Source organism: Pristis pectinata, chromosome 17 (assembly GCF_009764475.1).
Source record: "Pristis pectinata isolate sPriPec2 chromosome 17, sPriPec2.1.pri, whole genome shotgun sequence".
Classification (NCBI taxonomy): Eukaryota; Metazoa; Chordata; class Chondrichthyes; order Rhinopristiformes; family Pristidae; genus Pristis; species Pristis pectinata.
In genome coordinates this window covers 40,640,688-40,660,054 of record NC_067421.1, presented here as the reverse complement: position 1 = coordinate 40,660,054, position 19,367 = coordinate 40,640,688, and the positions used below count along the sequence as shown (strand labels likewise).

Here is a 19,367-nt window from a genome sequence, read left to right as displayed (position 1 = left end):
ACACAGAAGATGGTGGGTACACAGTACGAGCTGCCAGAGGAAGTGGTAAAGGTGTGTACAATTACAACATTTAGAAGACATTTGGACAGGTACATGCTTAGAAAGGTTTAGAGGTATATGGGCCAAATGCAGGCAAATGGGACTGGCTCATGTAGGCACCTTAGTCATCATGGACAAGTTGACTTGAAGGGCCTGTTTCCACGCTATGATAGGAAGTAAGGTAAATCTGAAGGCATTCTATAAGTATATTAAATGTAAAAGAATAACCACAAAGAGTAGGGTCCCTTAGGGACAACAGGAGCAATCTATGCATGGAGCCAGAAGGCAGACTTTTCATCAGTATTCACAAAGGTTTTACAGTTGGAGATATCAGTGAAGGGGTAGGTGAAAGTCCAGTGCAGGTCTCCATAAATAAAGTGAATGTACTAGATGCCTTGGTGGACCAGATGAGATTTATTTGAGGCTGCTACAGTAGGTAAGGGAAGAGCTGTGGCTGAGATTTTTAAATCTTTGCTGAATACAAGTTAGGTACCAGGTGACTGGAGGACAGCAAGCATGGTTCCCCTTTTCAAGAAAGGCAGAAGGGAAGAGTCTGATAACTGTAGACCTGTGAGCCTTGCATCAGTAATTGGGAAGGTACTGGAAAAAATTCTAAGGGAGAGGCTTAATGATCACTTGGAAAGTTAGGTACTAATCAGAGATGAACATTGTCAAGGGTAGATCCTGTCTGACCCATTTGATTGAATTCTTTGAATAGCTAACATGGCATATCAATGAGGGCAGGGCAGGGCAGTAGATGTGATTTGCATGGACTTTCGTAAAGCCTTTGACATGGTCCCACATGGGACACTGGTTCAAAAGGTTAGGGCCCATTGGATTCTGAGCAAGTTGGCCAACTGTATCCAAAATTGGCTTGGCAATAGGTGACACAGCCTTTGTGACTTGATTTTGTGACTTGCTGGGACCCTTGCTGTTTATAATGTACCTGAATGATTTGGATGTGGGAGGCAAGATCATTAAGTTCACAGATGACACAAAGATTGGTGGAGTTGGTGTGGAAGGTAGTCTTAGGCTGCAGAGAGAGATTGATTTGTTGGTGAAATGGGCTGATAAATGTCAGATTAAGGTTAATACAGACAAATGTGAGGTAATGCATTTTGGGAGCACTAATGAGGCGAAGACGTACATCATGAATGGTAGAGTCTTAGGAAGTATTGAGGAACAGAGGGACCTTGCAGTACAAGTCCATAGATCCTTGAAGGTGGCAACACAGGTAAGTAATGTGGTTAAGAAGGCATATGGGGTACTGGCCTCCATTTATTGAAGTATTGAATACAGAAGTAGGAAGGTTATGCTCCAACTTTATAAAACCCTGGTCAGACTTCAGCTGAAGTACTGCATGTAGTTGTGGTCACCAAGGTTTTGGAAGGATATAATAGTGCTGCAAGAGGGTACAGGGGAGATTCACCAGGGTATTGGCCAAGATGGAGAGTTCAGTTATGAGGAAAGACTGGAGAAGGTCTATTATCCCTGGAACGAAAGAGGTTGAGAGGAGACATGTTGAGATATATAAAATTGTGAGGGTATAGATAGTGTAGACTGCAAGAAACTTTTCCCCATATCAGAGGCAGATAAAATTAGAGGACATGTTTAAGGTAAGGAGGAAGAGATTTAGAGAAGGACCTTTTTCACCCAGAGAGTGGCAAGTATGTGGAATGCTGGGTCGCTGATGGCATTTATGTAGTGTTCAGATGATCACTTGAATTGCCTAGGCATAAAGGGTTATGGACTAAGTGCTCCGTGATGGGATTAATACAGAAGGGTGCTTGCTGTTCAGAATGGATGGGTTGGGCCAAATGGCCTGTTTCCCTGCTGTACATGCTGTGTATGATGTTCTCTATTTCTATTTTTAATTATGCTAATTTATTACAGTTGCTCATTATCACAAGAGCCTTGATTCTTTAATATATCTAGCAAATTTTGTAAAAGTTGACACAAAATAATTGTTAAATTCCTCTGCTATTTCCTTATTCCCATTATAAATTCACCTGTTTCTGTCTATAAGAAGTTCACATTTGCCCTTGCAGTCTTTTCCTTTCCTATCAAGACCTTAGTTTTTTTTTAGTTCCTTGCCTGTTGACTCTCATGTTCTATCTTGCCTTTCTTTATCAATTTCTTGATTCTCCTTTGATTAATTCCAAAATGTTCCTAATTCACTATTTCTGGCAACTTTGTAAACCTCATCCTTGGACTTAACACCACCTTTGAATCGGTTTTCCCTTTGGATTTTGTGCCTTAAACGAATACATATTTTGGTAACTTGTGCATTATTTTTAAAAATGCTAACTATTGTAAGTACTCTATATCATGTCTTTTAATGAATTCTCACAAACAACCATAGCTAATGTCTTATTTTGTCGTAGTTATCTTTGTTTAGATTTAAAACCCTTATTTCATTTTCTATCATATTATGGTCAATCATCCTCAAAGGGCCCTTCCAATATTATCAAATCCCCTTTCTCATTACACAAAATGAAATCTAAAGTAGCATATTCCATAGTTGGTTCCTCAACATATTGATCCAGAAAAGCATCTCATATGCATGTATGCATCTTACCCCTATTACAGTAAATTTGATTGTCCAGTCTATATATATGTTCAAATATTCCATGATGTCTTTATTACCCTTGTTACATGTGCCTCTAACTTCCTGATTTATTCTGCATCCAATATTACAACTACTTTTTCATGGTCTATAACTCCTACCAATGTTTTCTGCCCTATGCTCAACCAAAATTGATTTTATGTTATGATTTGTAAGCCAAGGTCATTTCTCACCACTGCACTGACCTCCTTTATTAATAATGCTACACCAGTCCCTTGTTCTTTTCACACATTCTTCCTAAATATTTAATTCCAAGCTTTGGTCACTGTGTAGTTACATTTCCAGGCAATTAGATCATACCCATTCCTTTCTATCTGTGCTACTAATTCACTTTCCTTGATGCCTTTAATTTTGTTCTTTTAAATGTTTCCTACTTTGACCCCCTTTGCTGTTTGACTTTGCTTTTGCCATCTATTTATTTCACTTAATATCTTTCTAACTTGCCCTTCCTACATCTTCCCCTTTCCTGAATTCTTCTTGAGATTCCCATCCCCTTTCCAAGCTTACTTCTACCACAGTTCTTTGGGTTCTGAAATGGCTGCAGAGGCCTATGTGGGCCCTGCTGACCCTGCCATAATTGGTGTAGGAAATGTTGACAGGATGGTGGGTAGTTTCCTTGATTTATGCTTGACTTCTGTGTACTTCCAACAAATGAACTCCCTGTTCTCAGTGCCATCTTGTGTGTTCCATCTCCATTCTGAGCCGTTAAGGACTAGGATTCCCAGAGTTGGTGGGGATGTTACTGTTTTTCAAGGAGGATTTGAAAACATCCTTGATTTTGGATTATCTCAAATCCTCCTTGGAAAAGGGTAACAGTGTGGATTCTGGTAGTTTTTTGCCATGAAGGAGCTCATAATAGTGTTTGTTTCAGGAGTGTGGTGTCATGTATACAAACAATGTGGCTTGCCTGTTGGAGCTGACTGACTGTAATGCAGGCCTCAGTGCTAGGGTTGTTAGCCTGGGAGAGGAGACTGATGTTGGTTTATTTGACTTGCCAATGGATTTGTGAAGCCCGAGTTCTCCTCAATAGCCTTTTCTCTGTGGCTGAAGAATGCTCAGTGTGGATTCTGTCCATCTAGAAGCACCGTGGACTTGATCTTCCCAAAATATCAACTTCAGGAGAAATCCAGAGAGTACTTCACCCATTATACATCACCTTTTTTGATGTCAGAAAAGACTTCAACTCCAAGAATCAAGAGAGATTGTGGAGTATCCTTTTTGCATGTGGTTGCTGGCAGAAGTTCCATCTTGTGTGTGCTTTGTGATGTGATGCAAGTGGTGGTCTTAAGAATTGGATTCATAACAGAACCAATATTGCTCTTTAATTCTGCAATGAAATAAGAGTAAACAATTCCTCCTCTAAGCATTCACATTTTTTGTGATCCACTGATCTCAGAGATCAAAGGAAATATCAGATGGTAAAATTGGTTAGACCAGATATCTACTGCCTTTCAACATTTAGAGTAATTTCTACATTTTGTTTGTCAGTTTGTCAGAACTGTGCTAGAACTGGGGACAATGGGTTTATAGTTAACTTGGAATTTCTGCAGAACATCCTTAATTGCCCTGAGGACTCATTGGCTGGCAGGGTGGAAATAAGCCAGCCCCTGATTACTTAACATAGACTTCAGGTTCAACTTTGATATCCCTGCAGCAAATGGTGTATCTGGACTTACATTTCAATTAAAGCTAATTTTTGAGGGACTGGAAATACAAGCTGCATCATGGTATTGTGTCTCAGCAAGAGTCATTACTAAAGACACATGAAAAATAATAAGGATTTATCTATTATTTAGATGATAGAAAATAGATAAGGCTCTAATTGGGCAAAAACCTAGGAGCAGTACCCATATATTATGTAGCAGCTGCTTTTATGTTTAGTGATGTTTTTATTGTCATTAACAGCTGATAAGTTCTTCTCATGCTGCTTTTAGTACAGGCTTTTCTTCTAGTTAGTGAACATTCACTACAACAAAGGGTTTTATTTAATTTGGTCAATTAACAAAGCTAGGGCACACATTTGGAGACTGTCTTTCAAACACAGTTCTGTGAAAACCAGTAACTTTTAATAGTCATTTTGATTGGATTAATTGGAAGAAGTCTGTAAAATAAACACAGCTATTTAAAATGGGGGGATGGGGGAGGGAGAAGAGACCTGCACTCTTCAGTACCTGCACTCTTCCATCTGGCAACAATGGCCATTAAATGAATCACTTGTAAGCTTCAGCTTGCAATATACAAGCTAAGCCAAATTAAGCATGGTTTGCTTTTGATATACCTCATTCTTATTGGAAGAAAATTGACTAGTTTTTGACTTATGCAAACGTTTAGGGTTTACAGTACCTCCTTCTATATAATTATTTGTATAATAAAGGGTCCTTTAGGAACCTAACTCCTCTGTTAATGGGAGGGGGCAGAATTGAAGCTGAAAATAAAACTTCAGAAATTGGCAAAACCAGAAGCTGAAAGTATCAATTTAAAAAGTTATTCTTATCAGTCTGGTGTATTCAGTCAATTATTCTCTTCTTGTGCAAATCAGACAATTTTCTGTTGAAGTGGCTTCCACCCATCCAGGAACTGGTGGTGATGTTTTTTAGGCATTCCTTTAGACTCCAGGATGATTTGCTTCCACTCCAGTTCTATGGGGTCTAAGGTGACTGGTAAGACCAATGTGACACCTGCAGACTGCAGATCAGGCAAGGTGATGCTCGATAGGGTAGTGGGAAGATAGCTCACTAATTCTGCTGTTTACACTCAGTTTCTTTGTGCTTCTGATGAATGGTTCTCACTGCTACACTGAATGATATTCTCCCTTTTAAGTAGTTGCAAGTCAGAGATTCCTATACATCTGTGGAGATGATACATTTGTTCAAGGAGGTTTTGAGAACATCCTTCAGTCATTTCCTGTATGTACCTGTTAATCTCTTGCTGTGATAGAGCTCAGAGTAGAGTGTTTTGGGAGTTTGGCATCAAGCATGTGAAAGATATAGCCTGTCCATTGGAGTTGCACGGTAGTGTATCGGTTAGCGTAACGCTATTACAGCGCCAGTGACCCAGGTTCAATTCTGGCCACTGTCTGTAAGGAGTTTGTACGTTCTCCCCATGTCCTCATGGGTTTCCTCCGAGTGCTCCGGTTTCCTCCCACATTCCAAAGACGTATGGGTTAGGAAGTTGCGGGCATGCTATGTTGACACTGGAAGCATGGTGACACTTGCGGGCTGCCCCCAGAACACTCTACGCAAAAGATGCATTTCACTGTCTGTTTCGATGTACATGTGACTAATAAAGATATCTTATCTTATAAGATATAAGCCTCGGTGCTGGAGATGTTAACCTTGAAGATATTTGTAGTTATTGAAGGTCGATCATTCCAGTCCCAAGACATCACTACAGGAGTTCCTCAGAGCAGTGATTATCTTCTGCTGCTTCATCATTGACCTTCCTCCCATCATAAGCTTAGAAGTGGGTGGTTTACTAATAGTTGCATTATGTTCAGTTTCATTCGCAAATCCTCAGCAAATAAGCCTGCAGCAAGATCTATTTAACATTCATGCATGGGTTAATATGTGACAGGTAACTTTTGCTTTGCGTTAGTGCCAGACACTGACTGGAACAAGAGAATCTAATCACCTACTCTTGGTGTTCAGTTGCATTATAATCGATGATTCCCCCACTATCAACATCCTTGTGGGGGGAAGGTGGATGGGTGGAGCAACCATTGACCAGTAACTCAATTGGACCAGCCATATAAATACTGTGTAGCTTCAAAAACAAGTTGGAATCTGGGTATTCTGCAGTGAATGGCTCACCTTTTGATACCCCTAAACCTTTCCACTTTCTGCAATGCCATGATAGAATGCTTTGCACTTGCCTAGCAGATGCAAATCCAACGACTCTAAGAAGCTTGATATAAGCCAGGACAGAGCAGCCCACTTGATTGGCACCACATTTGTCAATCAAAACATTTGTTTCTCCACCTCTAGTGTACAGTGGCTGCAGTATGTACTACCTACAAAGTACACTTCTGTTACTTATCCAGGCGACTCTGACAGCACCTCCTCAGCCCCTGACTATTACCAGCATGAAGATGGCAGGTGGAGGAGAACGTTATCATCTGCGAGACTTCCTCCAAGTCACTAGTCCTTTATTGTTGCTGGGTGTAAATCCTGGAACTCCCTACCCATCAGCACTGTGGGGCTACCTTTACCAGAACAACTGCAGTAGTTCAAGAAGGTGTCTCACCACCATCTTCTTGAGGGCAATTAGAAATGCCCAGATCCTGATAAATGAATGAACAAAAGAAAATTTGTCCTAACTTTATTATATGAGTCACCTCTCTACAGATGCTGTCTAATCTGAGTATTTCAGCATTTTCAGTGTTTGTGTCAAATCTTCTGAATGGCAGTATCCTGCTCTTGTGCTTTAATATCAATCCTTATAAATGCTCTTGTGAGGTGCCTTGGGCTATTTTTATTTCATTAAAGATGCGCTATAAATGAAAGGTGTTGATTAAACTGACCCTAGGTTTACCTTTCAATTGCACTCACACTTTAAATAAGGCATATGGCTGCAATTCTGAACAAAAGTAGTATATTTTATGTTTTATTTTATATTTTATTTTTAGTTTTTGATCTTAAAAAGACATTACATTGCAACTTTTGGCTTTTTATGTGCGATTGAAGCAAGATATTGGGAGCTTGCAGCAGATCAGCCTGACTGCATGGAAAGATAAACATAGAACAGTTTCAACTGAATGACCACTTATCAGATTTGGGTAAATTAGAGAAGTGCAGAATTTTGGTAGGCAAAGAGCTATGGAGTAGGGAATAGGAATAGGAAGACTTTTGTAAGATTGATAAATAATTTATCTTCCAATTAAGCACTTGAGAGCATTCCAGCCTTAATAATGGTCCAACCTGCTGTTATGATTGCCAGTAATTATTCTCCTTCAGGTCAGAGGCGGTCAGATCAGTGATATTGGTTCCTTTGCTATGCTGGTAAGCTCTCATGGAGCTTGCTTTGGGACTGCTATCTGTCAAATTTCCACCAGAGTTTGACTTCCTACCAGTCTAGTCTGTTCCCCACTGAGATTTATTGAAACATTGGACTGCTATGTGCAGTGTTACAGATAAGCCATTTTTTCCGGCTATAATCTGGTGGCTTCAGACTTCTATCGTTTTGCACCATGTGTAGGTCTCCTTTTAGATTTTTTTTAAACTGCTGCGTATGTTTTGTGTGGTATCTCTGCTGCTACTTAATGAAGTAGCAGTTGCAACGGTAACAAGTGCAGGCCACCACTGACGATTGATGATGTATTTGCTGAATTTTTGCTCCGTCCCTTTTTAATCCTTTGTGTACCCTTATTAATCCTTAGAAAATAAATCTGAGTTTCGTGGGTCAACCCCTAGCCTTTGCAGGCATGAATGTTTACAGTTGTGCAATTTTGTCCTTTCTGGAGATCTTTAGCAATGGAAGAATCACCTTTCTGGTCTCACTGGGCCCATTTTACCCTGATTTAATGCAAGGCATCACCAGAGTGCACAAAGACTGGTTACATGATTTCCCTTGTGCACGAACGCAATCAGCATGGTGCAAAATTTGTCAAGTGGAGACACAAGACTGTAGATGCTGGAATCTGGAACAACAAACAGCCTGCTTGAGGAACTCAACGGGTTGAGTAACCTCTGTGGGGGGGAACAAAATTGTTGATGTTTTGGGTCAAAACCCTGCATCAGGACAGAGAGTAGAGAGGGGAGATGGCTAGTATGAAGAGGCGAGGGGGAGTGGTAAGCAAGGAGCCCAAGGTGATTGGCTGACTGATGAGTGGTGAAGGATGACAGGCAGATAGAAATAGGTAGGGGAGGGGTTGAGTTGGAGACAGAAGCAGGTAGATGATGGATGGAGAGGAAGGTGGAGGAAGAGGAAGGTGAAGATGGAGACAGCTGTTGGAGGGTGGTAAGCAGGAACACAAAGGGCTATCAGTGCTGGAATCTGATAAGTAAGGGAGGTGATAATGGGGACCATTGGGGTATTGGTTTATTATTGTCACTTGTACTGAGGTACAGTGATAAACTTGTCTTGCAAACTGATCGTACAGGTCAATTCATTACACAATGCAGTTACATTGAGTTAGTACAGAGTCCATTGATGTAGTACAGGTAAAAACAATAACAGTACAGAGTAAAGTGTCACAGCTACAGAGAAAGTGCAGTGCAATAAGTGCAAGGTCACAACAAGGTAGATCATGAGGTCATAGTCCATCTCATTGTATAAGGGAACCGTTCAATAGTCTTTTCACAGTGGGGTAGAAGCTGTCCTTAGGTCTGGTGGTACATGCCCTCAGGCTAACTGATGGGAGAAGAGAGAATGTCCCGGGTGGGTGGGGTCTTTGATTATGCTGGCTGCTTCACCAAGACAACGAGAGGTAAAGACAGAGTCCAAGGAGGGGAGGCTGGTGTCCGTGATGCACTGGGCTGTGTCCAAGACTCTCCGCAGTTTCTTGTGATTCTGGGCAGAGCAGTTGCCGTGCCAAGCCGCGATACATCCAGATAGGGGACAAACCAAATTTGTTTAGCCTCCTGAGGAAGTAGAGGCACTGTTGAGCTTTCTTAGCTGTGGCATCTACGTGATTTGACCAGGACAGGCTATTGGTGATGTTCACACCCAGGAACTTGAAGCTGTCAACCTCAGCACCATTGATGTAGACAGATGCATGCACACCGCCCCCTTTCCTGAAGTCGATGACCTGCTCTTTTGTTGACATTGAGGGAAAGGTTGTTGTCATGACACCATTCCACTAAGCTCTCTTTCTCCTTCCTGTACTCAGACTCATCGCTGTTTGAGATACGGCTTACAACGGTGGTATCATCTGCAAACTTGTAGATGGAGTTAGAGCAGAATCTGGCCACGCAGTCATGAGTGTATAAGGAGTAGGGTAGGGGGCTGAGGACACAGCCTCGTGAGGCACTAGTGTTGAGAATAATCATGCCGGAGGTATTGCTGCCTATCTTCACTGATTGCGGTCTGTTGGTTAGAAAGTCAAGGATCCACTTACAGAGGGAGGTGTTGAGTCCTAGATTTCGGAGTTTGGTGACAAGCTTGCTTGGGATTATTGTATTGAAGGCAGAGCTATAGTGGATAAACAATGGTCTAACGTAGGTGTCTTTACTGTCCAGATGCTCCAGAGCTGAGTGTAGGGAGATGGCATCTGCTGTAGACCTGTTTCAGCGATAGGTGAATTGCAGTGGGTTTAAGTTGTCTGGGAGGCTGGAGTTAATGTGTGCCATGACCAGCCTCTCAGTACTTCAGGGAGAGGTGAATGGCAGATGGAACGAGAACCAGATGGGGAAGGGGGGAGCCTGTGGGTGAACAGGGGTACGAAGATAGGTAATGTGGAGCTGGAGTGGAGATAGGGGTAAGGGAAGAAAGTGGAAGGATCTGAAGGGGTGGGTGTGGTGAAGGGTGAAAACACACTGGAGGGCAAGGTTATCTAAATACTGGTAGCCATTTGTGTTTCTGCTTATCTCCCTCCAGCACCTGTCTCCACCTTCACTCTCCCCTCTCCCCACCTCATTCCATCTTCCTCTCTTTCTCTGCTACCCACCTGTCTCCCAACTCAACCCTTCCCCTCCCCTTCCTAACCAGATCTGCCTGTCATCCTTCACCTCATCTGTACCTGACCAATCACCTTGGGCTCCGGTCTTACCACTTTCCATCTCTCTTTCCCTTTTATACTGGCCATCTGCCCTCTCCACTCATAGTCCTGATGCAGGGTTTTGCACACAGATGGTGCTCAGCTGATGTTTGGTGGGTGGCATTAGTTGCAGCTGCATCTGTAAGAGGTGGGTAGACATTAGGTCGGATGATCTGGCCTGTTGACTCTAATTAATTAATATCTTAACACAGCTCCCATTCTTTATATCACATCAGGTTCTAGTGGCGATGAAGGCACCAAAGCATTTTGGAGTGAGACAAGTGTGGCTGACCTTTGGGAGAGCAGGTTCTCTATTAATTTGCACTACTGGTATCTTATTCTTCCACAAAATTCCTTGCCATGGAATCATCTCCACATGGCTAGATTCCCTACACTACTCTTCTACATCAATGACGCACAATATTTTTAAGGGGAAGGTCAAGATCAAACCTGAGTCTCTGTATCCATAATTATTCTAAGTGTTTGTTACTGAGAATTATAATTTAATGGAATTCTTGAAGATATAACCAATGATATGAACACTGAACAGCCTTCCAAAGTTTGATCATGTGTTTATTTTTCTCAAAATTGTTTTCTTAAAAAAGTTTTAAAATTCCCTCCTGAGCTTTGGGTTCACTGCAAAATACAGTACCATATCTACTGAAACGTGACCAGAAATCTATTCAGAGCTAAATTGTAGATTTACAAGAATTTTACCACTGTACATGGAATTAAATTTCAAAGAATAGTAGTTCTGTAGAATAATGTGCATCAAAATCACATTTAGTTCACTACTTAACCATGCACTAAGGAGTCAAACATTCAAAATCGTCATATTTATTAATAGAAGTTGTAGCTATGGGAGTGGGCAGCCACATAATATATAACAGAAAGGGTGGGATCTCAATATAGGTATTGTAGGAATTGATAAGATCTATTTGTCAATCAGACTTGCTGTGAAGTTTTAGAATCGAGGAAAGAATTCATCTACTAATGTCTAGAAATGGTACTGTGAACTTTAGCATTTGAATACAATGCATTTAAATGACATACTTTTACTTGCTATATTAATGACAATGTAATGACAATAAATAACGAACATTAGCAGACAAACATCTAAAATTCATTTGTTTATCAAAAGCCATGAATTTGTTATTGCTGCAAACAAAGCTGCCAAGTTTTATTATAGATTTGGATTTCAATTTCTTGCAGTACACTTTTACGCATCAACACTATGCCTAAATCATCGACATCACTTGCAATACTGTAGTTGCTGTCTCCCCAGAGTTAGAACCATTTACACCTTATGCTGAGAGATAATTTTTTTCACCTTCAATTTATAGATACTCACAGAGGAACATGACTCGTCAGAATTGATCTACATTAGTTATGCTAGACACTGCATAAGAAAATATTCCAGTAAAATTTTATGAAAAAATTCTGCCATGAGTGTTAGGTAATGAACTGAGTAGTAGATGAATACTAGTGACAGAAAGCAGTTCTGATTTTCTCTTTTAGGAAGACAGGCAAGCTGTTAATCTTGCCTGAAGCGATAGTTCTATGCAAAACAGAAGTTGCAAGGGCTTGATTTTTGTTATTCCATAACTTTTGGTGGCCACACACCATTAAATTAGCTTTTTGGCAGGAAGGTGGGTTCTTTTATCCAAATTATAGTGCGCCGTCGACAGAAAAGGAGCAGCACAGAGAGTGGCAGATATTTATTTAGAAATCATTGGGTGGTTTAATTTACTACCATTAGCAAAATGTCTTATTATTTGCATAGTTTGTAAAACTGAATATGTGCTACTTGCATTAGACATGGTAAGTACTCATTCACCTTGTTGCTCTTCCGTCATGGTGTTGGAGATATTGGTAACTTGTAAATAGCGTGAAGTGTTAGACCAAAAATAGAATGCATCCAAACTTCCACCTTTCTTGTATGCTGGCCAGCAACAGGATGACGTGCAAATTAATATCACACTGCATTTCTCTTAAGAGAAAAATATCTAACTTATAAACAAATAAGCCAGTTTTTTTTAAAGGGATTTTCTCTTTGCCCCTCTTGTTTCACACCCTCCCACATTCTTCATACCTATCAGATTTGGTTCAGCTCATTTAATAGGATTTAAATAACTTTCTCAATGCTCCGATTATAAGAACCAGGCACAAGCAATGTAAATAATTTCATATTAATAATACTTAAATTGAGTGAAATAAATATAATTGAAAATTTTGTTGTGATTCAGGACTTCTCTGAAAGCCACTGCAAATCTAGCACATTTATTTTTGGGTTATTGTGAGAGATTTGCCAATGCAATGGGAGCATATGAGCTCAACAGCCTATTAAATCTAATATAAAGGCAGATTTAGAATTGCTGCTTGGGAGAATTGCCTTGCGGTATCTATTCGTAAAATCTCATTGTTCTCCTTTTATACTCTTTTCAACTGTATTTTGACCATTCAGTTGAGTTCCTTGTTGTTTGTTGATTCCTGGCATAACTGTGAAATGAAAAAATAGCTCCTGGTCTGGCCACTCATACAGAGAAAACTAGGATAAAGCCAGTATTATCTACACAAAGTGTGCCTGTGCCCTATATGATGAAACTACACCATGGCAAACAAAGGTGTCTACACCAAGCCACCTGTGTTTACCTGATGCAGTGCCGATGAAAACAAGTGAAACATGAAGTAGAGATCAATGATGTAATTCAAGTATTAGTCTGTAAATTAACATGCAAATATAGGATTTTCATTTATGAATATATGAAGTTGCACTTGAGAACTGAGAATTTCCATGTTTGCAGGAAATTTAACATACTTCAGCATTTGGAGACCTGGAAATGTTTTGTACATTACAATTTTTATGGACATTTCTTCTTTTTGTTTTGAACAAAAATTCTTTGTGTTCTGCCCAAAAAGAATTTCAAATCAAGTTAGCAGCCAGACTTCCGATCTTTCTGAACAAAACCATTTGTTTGATAGGTATTCAGCTGGTATTCTATATGTATTGACTTTGACAATTGCAAGTCAATGTTCGCATTTTTTAAATTAAATTGCCTTCCTCAGTGACCACCATGGTCCAGCCTGCAAATTCATGTTGAAAGCATGTAATGAGTCAAAAGTCCTTAAACACTTCTGACAACTTCAATAACACTTATTCCATCAATCTTTACATGTTGTCTTCACAAAGAAGAAATTAAGGTGAATTAATTGGGTAGATAGAATCTAGTTTAGATGATTTGAGCATGTAGAGCCAGGATATATAATAGAAAAATTAGTGCTAGGCCTCCCCTGGTGAAGTTGAAAAACCCTTCAATGTGCAAAGCTGATAGAAATTTGCAACTCTTTTGCAAAGTACAGTTGATTTGAAATCAGTGTCAATTTTAGATCTGGAATTGATAAAATTTTGTCAATCAAACATTTTAAGAGAAATGAGGAAAGGACAAGTAGATGGAATTAATCATAGATCAGCCATGATCTCACTGAATGGCAAAAGGCTCGAAAGGCTCCATCTGCTCTTGTTCCCATATGCCTGCAGTTATCTTGCAGTTTAACTGAACTGGCAAAGCTCTTCTTGAATCAAACAATTATGGTTTCAAGATTCACTGTAGATTGAGTATAAAATTTGAGATAATGCTTAAACCAGTACTGAGGAGGTGCCACAGTGTCAAAAGTCCTTCTGTTACAGCTTCTGCCTAAAAGGTAATGACAATAAATAACGAATATAAGCAGACAAACATTTAAAATTCATTTGTTTAACAAAAGCCATAAATCTGTTATTGCTGCAAACAAAGTCACGATGGAGGATGAGCTATTACTGCTCCAATTTTGTGGGTTCTTTATTGGTTAATGAGACCATTATGGGACTCTTCCACAGGTGGTGGCTGACAGTGCAGGCAGTCTGGTAGGTTGTGAGATAGCTTACTCAGGGCTTCTTTGTGGTCCTGATGCATGTCCTTGATGTTCTTAGTACCATCCGGATGATTCTACTCCACTTTAAGTGGTCATAGGAAATATTGTGATTTAGCAGGAGGACACTTGCAATGATTTCTCCTGTGTTTCCACAGCAAGGTATTGCCGAACAAGTTTGTGGTACCTGGAATGAGCATATGGTGTGTTTACCGTCAGTTCTTATCAAGAATTATTGGCTGACTATTTTGTGGTCTTGAATGGATAGGATGGAAAAACATTTCTCTGACAGCCTTTGGTTTACAACTCTTTATACTGGTGAAAATAAAAAAAACAGTTGCTGGAAATCTAAAATAAAGCTGAAAATGCTGGAAATACTCAGCAGCTCAGGCCACATCTGTGGGAGGAAAAACTGAGCTAGTGTTTCAGGTTGAAGTCCTTCGTAAGAACTGGGTAGGAGACAAAATGAAGCCTGTTAAACTGCAGGAAGGGTGGGGAAGGAGGGATGTCTGATGGGGTAAAACTGGAGTGGCCATGGGGATAAGCTGTAAAACAAGGCATTCTGGCCAACGAGTGAATGGGAACAGTTAGCGAATATGAACATAGACAAAGGAATGTAGGAGTGGCGAAATGCAGAGCAGGAAGTCATGCCCATGGTTCAGGCTGGGTATGTCCTCCACTTCTAGAGGAAAAAAGAAGAAAATAGTGGGGGAAGAACAAGCTGACCCAAATCTCAGATGGGTGACGCAGCAGCCTTCTGGACTTGATACTGAATTGAACACTTCAGGCACTTGATTTCACTGCTGATTCAGGTAAAGACAGAGAAATCAAATTGACTGAAGTGTAGGGTTCAATATTAGGTCCAGAAGGCTGTTACATATCTACTTGGAAGATGAGGTGCTTGCATTGGGCTTCAGGAGGCCACAGACCAACAAGTCAGAGTGGGATGGAGAATTAAAGTGGCCCACTCCAACCTTTCGGTCAGTGAACTCATGCTTTGGTACAGTGATGCCCAACGCATGTCTTCCTGATCTGCATTTTGCAACTCCTGTATACTTTTGTCTATTTCCTCACTCTCCAACTGTTCCTATTCACTAATTGACCAGAATACCTTGATTTCAACTTATCCCCATGCTCATCAGCTTTTACCCCAATAGAGACATCTCACCTCCGCCTTACCTGCAGCTTAACGAGCTTCTTTTGTCTCTTTCCTAGTTCTGACGAAGGGTCTTCGATCTGAAACAGCAGCTCTGTTTCTGTTCTTACAGATGCAGCCTAACCTGCTGAGTACATCGAGCACTTTCTGTTTCTAGTTCTATTTGGTGACCTTCTATGCTCCATCCCCCAAAAAGAGGGGCTGAAAGTTGATTCTGAATGACAAAATACCCCATTTTGTGTCATGTAGAGTTGTTTTGGGAGTGAATAGTGTAGGATTTTTTGCTTCAGCCTTCCATTAAGCAAATCCATAATAATAAAATCAGTTCTTGGAGCAAAGATAAAAGATTAGTTTGCCAGTGTAAAATGTCTTTATTTTCAGAGGTCCAGGATATATCTTTGTGGGGAAAAAAAGGAATAAAAGTGCTCAGTTTTCCAGGTCTTGAACTGATTTGCATTCAAATCTTTAACCATATAAAACTTCAATTTATAAATATTTTGGAAAATTATTTAGTACTTTGCTATTACTTATCTAAATCATCTCAAGTTTCAATAGATCGTTGGTTTAAGTTCCAAGTACTTCACATGAAATTAATGGAGTTGAAATTTTGTTAAATCAGCAGCAGCCTTGTGCAAATAGCTGAGCGATAAACCAGAAGGCAACATCCAAAGCTTGCCAGCTATAAAATGGAGTATAGATGCTTAATTACATTCGTCTGTTTGAGACACCACTTAACAGTGTTGCTAGCTGAGTGGTTTACTGATTTTATTGCATTGTTTTATTGCTGTACTAAAATGCCATTGACAAATTAGCCCTGATAAAGTCTTGATGTGCTAAATTTTAAGTTGATTCTGGTAGTTATAAATGAATCTCACAGGTGGAAGATTGATGTGGATCTTTTGTGTTAAGAACAGCACAGAAGAGCGAAGTTCTCAGCATTGTGTTAGATGTGTGGATTTTATTTTTAGTAACATCTTTTTCTATTACCCAAATTAATGTCAGAATTAAAGTCAAAAATCCCATTTAACTATAATGTGACAATGTATATATTTCCGTCTAAAAGAAAAGATCAGCTGAGATAAACAAGCCTTTTCACCGCCTTCTTTCAGTCAGCATCAACTACATCTGTCATTCAGTTTCTCTTGGTCTCCTCCCATCACAACATTTTCTTTGTTCTCTGCTCACCTCCCCCTTCTCTGCAACAAAATACAAATTGACATCTAACTTTTCTGAATTCCAATGAAAGATTGTCACCTTGAAGCTTTAACGCTGTTTCTCACCCCCACAGATGCTACCTGAGCTGCTGAGTATTTCCAGCATTTTCTATTTATATTTCAGTAAACATTTTCATTTTTGGTTTGTTGTAGGATTAACGTTTTGAATAATTGAGAAAACTTTAATTTTTGTTCTTTGGGTTGATTGGAAGCTAATACCAAATCCCAGCTAAGAATAGTTGATCGCTGAATTGATAACTATTTTTGAGGACACAAAAACGGAGTTAAGCAGACTTTAGATTCTCATGTTCTTCTGCCCTTGAAATATCCTGCTGTCTTTGTATATTGATGTTGCTGGCTATAAAATTGACTTGTGAATACACCATGCTCCTCATACAACTCATTTGCTGATAAGAGTTGTAATAGAGATGATGTACTTACAAATAGTTCTACTTTCTGATATTAGCTCTTGGTTCTTGCATTCTGAAGATTTACCAATGAAGGAGGATGTGAGTGTAATTGTAAATCATTTTATGAAATTTCAGTGTACTGCCTGCTGGTTGAAACTTCAACTTTGTTTAGGAACTTATTCAAATATGAAATTTGTAGCTAATCATCTTTAAAGTTAACAATTTAAATGTTTGACAAAATGATAGGAAGTATCCTATTTTAAGCATTTAAATTGAGGTTTTAGAGTACTTTAAAACCCTTTGGGATTGACATGGTTGATCTAACTCAACACCATTTTCTCCCAATCACTATATCCCTTCATTCCTTTAATATCCAGAAATTTATTGATGTTTGTTATTTTGAAAGTGATCAATTATTGAACTGCCAGGGTAGAAAATTATAAAGACTGATCTTCTCGGGTAGAGAATGCTAAATTCACCACCTTTGAGTTTCCTGTCCAAATCATGCCCAGATGCTGAATTTGTGAAGCAAAAGTTACCTTGCGCCTGTGAGTTTGTGGCATGAAAATGTACAAACTTTACCAGTGGGATGTACAAATTCTCAACCTGAATTTTATTTTATGGTATTTCCGGTGAATGAATCAGCACAAACATCTTTCCTCCTTTGACCTGAGTCATTCCTTTTAGCATACTGAAACTTCAAGTCTCCAATAATTTAGGGAAGACTTTGTCATGAATCCTGGGCCACTGAAGGTGAGCACTCGATTTTTTTTATTTGTTTCCCCCTCCCCTCACATTCCCAGATTTTCCTTCTTTGACTTTGCATGTAAACACTTAGTCAAAGCTAGACTCTTGTCAGATGTGCTGTCATTTCACCTTAAAATAACTGAAACACGAGCATCTATCGGTTGCCATTGGTTACCTAGGGTGGCTCTATCTTTGGTTGAGGATGTAATTCCTTCCTCTGGGAACACACACCATTTTCCAGAATTCTGAAGCACTGTTGTCTTCTTGCTTTCATTTGATTTCATTTGGCTTTAATCAAATGTGCAAGGATGACTGGCTGAATCACAATTATAAAATGAGTGATAAGTCATAGTAAAATAGCATTGCATTTATGATAAGATCCTTCGTCCTGAGACTAGGGTCCCTAGTTCAAGTCTCTGCAGCCAGAGGAAACAACTCTTCACCATCTACCCTGTTAATCCTTTTTCAGAACATTGTACTTCTCAATTAGAGTCATAAAGTTATACAGCACGGAAACAGGCCCTTCAGCCCAATTCGTCCATGTTGACCAAGTTGTCAGTCTGAGCTAGTTCCATTTGCCTGTGTCTCTCTAAACCTCTAATCCCTCTAAACCTTTCCTATCCATGTACCTGTCCAAATGTCTTTTAAATGTTGTAATTGTATCTATGTCTACCACTTCCTCTGGCTGCTCATTACATATACCCCCATCCCCTGTGTAAAATAAAAAGTTGCCCCTCAGGTCCCCTTTAAATCTTTATCTCATCTTAAATCTGTGCCCTCTAGTGTGCCCCTCTAGCCATGGAAAAGACTGTGACCATTCTCCTATGCCCCTTATGATTTTATATACCTCTATAAGGTCAGCCCTCAGCCTCCTATGCTCTGGGGAAAAAAAAGTTCCAGCCTATGCAGACTTCCCTTATAACTTGAGCCCTCCAGTCCCAGTAATATCTCTGTGAATCTTTTCTGCACCTTTTCCAGCTTAATGACATCCTCCCTATAGCTCGGTGACCAGAACTGCACACAATTCTCCAAGCATGGTCTCACCAACATCTTGTACAGATGCAACATGATGTCCCAATTCTTGTACTCATTGCCAGTTCCTGTCCTGTATTGTTCTATGTTCTAATATCAGTATGTGTGACAAGTTTCAATATCCATGAATATACCACTATTTCTTGTTACCAAAGACATTCCTGAGCTTGCTTCTGCAATATGAAATTGGGTGATTAACAAATTACTGGCATTCCAATGTTATTCGATAAATCACATGGAGTGTTTCAGCAATTATTTCAAAGCATTAACATTACAGTGGCGATTTTCTTTGATATCATTTTAAATTTTCTTGTTCTTTTTTCCCCTCCAACTTGGGTCTTCCCCTGCCAAATTCCACTTAAGCTTGTCAGTAAATGGGCCACTTTGAAGTTTTGCCAATTCTGCATTGTGACAAATTACTGGAGGTATTTTTTAAAAAAAGGGATGTAGACCAAGTTCGGGAAAGTGGCACTGAAGTAAAAGCAGCCATGATCTTAATGAATTAATACAAGATATATTTCATTTAGAAATAAAAATTATA

At 39.7% G+C, this 19,367-nt stretch overlaps 1 protein-coding gene across 14 annotated transcripts in view; it reads left to right on the top strand.

The window, feature by feature from the left end:
- The window catches only part of fbrsl1 (fibrosin-like 1), a 763,594-nt gene that overhangs the window by 291,485 nt on the left and 452,742 nt on the right, over nucleotides 1-19,367 (top strand). The gene's annotated exons all lie outside the window — the stretch shown is intronic.